The 4,360-nt window shown below is 39.6% G+C and overlaps 1 pseudogene; it reads right to left on the reverse strand.

Annotated features, from left to right (window-relative positions):
- Nucleotides 1–548: 548 nt before the first annotated feature.
- On the reverse strand, nt 549–645 carry LOC141710396 (small nucleolar RNA R71; annotated as a pseudogene).
- Nucleotides 646–4,360: the final 3,715 nt, after the last annotated feature.

The following is a 4,360-nucleotide window of genomic DNA, read 5'->3' on the forward strand; positions in this document are numbered from 1 at the left end:
AGCGCGTGTTTTCGCCCTAACAAGTTTTTGGCGCCGCTGCCGGGGACTCGGTGTTAATTTTTAGTTTATGTGCTTGTCATCGGTGGTCGTTAAAGTTCACTGACTCGGATTCTTTTACTTTCACGATTTATTTGTTTGTGTTTCAGGTACTCATTACAATGGGAGATCCAGCAGCACGAACGAGAGCCTTCATGGATTTTTCTCAACCCAAGATCAATGACATTCAATCTAGCATTGTCCGGCCAGCTATCACAACTAATACCTTTGAGATCAAGCCCGGCATAATTCAATGGGTGCAGAATTCAATCCAGTTTGGAGGTTCTCCAACTGAAGATCCCAATATGCATATTAGGGATTTCATTGAGATCTGTGACACCTTCAAGTTCAACGGTGTTTCTGAAGATGCTGTGAAGCTGAGACTGTTCCCATTCTCTCTGAGGGAAAAGGCTAAGAGCTGGTTACACTCTCTACCAGCTGGTTCGATTACTACTTGGGAAGATCTTGCTCAAAAGTTTCTTACTAAATTCTTCCCTATGGTGAAGACAGCTGCACTCAGGAATGCTATTACTCAATTTACGCAGCAAACGGATATGAAGCTTGGGAGTGCTACAAGGAGATGCTTAGGAAGTGTCCTCATCATGGAATTCCTGATTGGATGATCATAACTTGTTTTTACAATGGGTTGGGAGCACAGTCCAGACCCATGCTCGATGCAGCATCAGGCGAAGCATTATGGGCAAAGAGCTATGAGGAAGCTTATGATCTAATTAAACTGATGGCTGCTAATGAATATCAGTATCCAGCCCAGAGATTGCCACAAGGCGAGGTAGCAGGAGTTCTTGAAGTGGATACAGCTACAGCTATCACTGCTCAACTAAGGGCGTTGTCTATGAAGATTGATTCTCTGGCTAACTATGGTGTTAAGCAGATAATTAGTGTTTGTGAGCTATGTGCAGGTCCGCATGTGACGGAGCAATGTGCTATATCTATTGACTCGGCTCAGTTTGTGAGCAACTTTCAAAGATCGCAACAACCAGTTCCAGACACTTATCATCCTGACAACTGGAATCATCCTAACTTCAGCTGAAGCAACAATCAGAATGCGATGCAACAGTCGTTCCAGTAGTTTGGAGCAAAACAATTTAACCCTCCTGGTTTTCAGAAATAATTTGCTCCAATACAACAACTCCAAATTCAACAACAAAATCATGATGCAGGTCTATCTTCGAATGAAAAATCTGAATTGGAGGAGTTGAGGCTTATGTGCAAAAACCAGGCTCTTATATGCCAAAGCCAGGCTATTTCTATCAAGACTCTGGAGAACCAAATAGGACAAATTGCTAATGCCTTATTGAATCGGCCACCAGGAATGCTTCCTAGTGATACAGAAGCCAATCCAGGCAAGAGGGAAGTTGAAGAATAGGTGAACGCCATCACCTTAAGGTCTGGAAAGGTTGCAAGCCCCCAAATTCTGCAAGACGAAGAGCCTGAAAAATCTCAAGATTCAGAAAATGCAGTTGTGGCTGAAGAAGAAGTGCAGAAGGAAGCAGAGGTGGAACCAAGGAAGACTACTGTGGAACATACTCCTCCTGAGGGTAATACAGGGGAGAAACAGATCTATCCTCCACCTCCTTTTCCTAAGAGGTTGCAGAAGAAAATGCTGGATAAGTAGTTTGAGAAGTTTTTGGAGGTGTTCAAGAAACTTCATATCAACATACCTTTCGCTAAAGCTCTTGAACAGATGCCTAGATATGCGAGGTTTATGAAAGGTATTCTCTCTCGAAAAGTGAAGCTCGATGACTTAGAGACCGTTGCTCTAACAAAGGAATGCAGTGTTGTACTCTAACAAAAGTTGCCTCCGAAGCTTAAAGATCCTGAAAGCTTCACTATTCCTTGCACCATCGGAAACTTGTCATTTGACAAGTGTTTATGTGATTTAGGAGCTAGCATCAATCTGATGCCCTTATCTATCTTCAAGAAGCTTGGTCTCCCTGATCCGAAACCAACATACATGTCATTGCAACTAGCTGACCGTTCCATCGCTTATCCACGAGGTATAGTGGAGGATGTCTTGGTCAAGGTGGATAAACTCATCTTTCCTGCTGACTTTGTAATTCTTGATTTCGATGAAGATAAGAAGATTCCCATTATCTTGGGAAGACCATTATTGGCTACAGGCCAAACTATGATCGATGTGCAAAAAGGAGAGCTTTCGATGAAGGTTTATGATCAAAAGGTCACTTTTAATGTGTTCAAGGAAATAAAGTTACCCACAGCTAAAGAGGAGTGCTTTAAAATAGAGCAAATGCAGGTTTTGAATGCACCTCCGTGGAAGAGGAAGTTGGATTTTCCATTCGATTCTCTTGGGTTAGCAGAGCTGAAAATTTCTCAGGAGCGTTTTGAACCATTTACTCAAGAAGCTCCCATACTTGAGCTCCACCGAAAGCCAGATCACTTGAGTTATTCATTCTTAGGTGCACCACATGATAAAGGCTTGGGATATATTTTTGATGATGTAGAGAGTGGCTGGATGGATATTCCCGTGCCTACAGAGGGTTCTTCTCTTGTGCAACAGGTAGTTGATAGGACTGGTAATGGTGATGCACATTATAGAAGATTGACTAGGCGTATGGAGGCCATGCATGTCATCCACCGATATTTTGCTGATGATTTGACACACGGTTTCGGTACTATTTTCCGAGACACTAGTGGCGAGGTTGATTGGCCACGTGATCCTCCACCCGAAGAGGGTGATTTTTCTGAAGACTAGGTATGCCTGAAATCCTTATTATTACCTTCAATGAGGACATTGAAAATTTTAAGTTTGGGGGTGATAATGTAAGGATTAGTTTGTGTGGGTCCTTATAGATTCATATAGATTCATATTGCATGTTTAGTTGTAGTTCATTCATATTTTTGTATGATTGTTCATTTAGGACATATTTGTTTATTTTTATGTGATTTCATATAGTTGCATTTGCATGCATATTTAGCATGAGCCCTTAAGATGAACTATGATATTTGATAAGTTGATGTTGATTTCAGTGTGGTGATGATGAATAGAGGGATGTTTAAGTCTTAATAAATTGATTTGCATGCCAGAAATAAATATTTTCACAAAGTCTTATAGGATTGCTTTTGATCTAGATCATGATCATACTTGTTTATTGTTGAGATTTAATCACTTGGTTATATTTAGAATTTGTGATATTCTCGTAATGACGTAAAATAACTGATTTTTTTTATTAGGAGAAAAACTTGGATTTCATTGCTAGTTGTTGTAAGGCTAGGCGTCAAATGGCTAGTAGTCGGCTCATATTTTTATGAGTACTCTAAGGTTGAATGAGATGGAGCGAAATGCACTCATTCAGAAAATGTTGAAAAAAAAAAGAAATGAAAAAGAAAAAAAAGAAAAAAAAAGAAAGAAAAAAGTATGTGTTTATGCATAATTGATCAAGAGTGGGCTCTTTAATACTCGAGTTATTAAGTTCTAGGGGACTTTGTGCCTAGTGACTTAAGGCTTTTATAGTCTGGGATCCACTAACCTAACGTTCGCTACATGGGTATTATTGTATAAGTCTTTTGGGACCTCATTCATTGCACAGTCAAATAAGCATCTTTGCTATGTGTTCAATAATAGTGTGAATCCTTGTATAACTCTAGTAGAAAGGAGGTGTTGTGAGTCATAATGCGTTTATTATCTATTCTGTTTATAAACTTTTGATTGTTTCGATGATAGATAAGTTATGGTTATTGATCTAGTATCGAGAGATATTTGTTAAGCATTCCACACACGCACGTTTCTGGTTTGTGAGTTGGTTTGTGGGATTTATTCGAACTCTGTTTCAAGTTATTGCATTCTTAGAGGCATTGGCTTATTCATTTGGTTATGGTTATTCTGAGGGGATCGATTGCATTATCATTTAGTTGCATTCACGTAGTTGCATTCATGCATTAGGTTTGTTTTGTAGTTTTAAGTCTATTTTTGCTTGAGGACAAGCATTTATTCAAGTTTGGGGTTGTGATAAGTGGATTTTATATCCACTTGGAACGCTTTATTACAAGCTTAAATTGGTGTTTTGGACTCAAGTTGTTGGTATTTTGATGTGTTTTTGTGTTATTGCATTTCAGGTATCAGTTAAATGAAGAAAAGAGCTTTTAAAGGAAATATGATGAAATGTGATCAGAATTGGAAGCCAACGCCATTGTCAAGTTGTAGAGAATCTCAATAGCTTCGCGTGGGCAGTTGAATCGCCTAATTCTGACGAGTAGAACTCAAGTTATGGCCAAAACAAGATTCATAAGAAATTTTTCCAGACAGTAGCTGAGCGCCCGCTCAGGAGAACTGAGCGCCCGCTCA

This window comes from Apium graveolens, chromosome 2 (genome assembly GCF_009905375.1).
Source record: "Apium graveolens cultivar Ventura chromosome 2, ASM990537v1, whole genome shotgun sequence".
Classification (NCBI taxonomy): Eukaryota; Viridiplantae; Streptophyta; class Magnoliopsida; order Apiales; family Apiaceae; genus Apium; species Apium graveolens.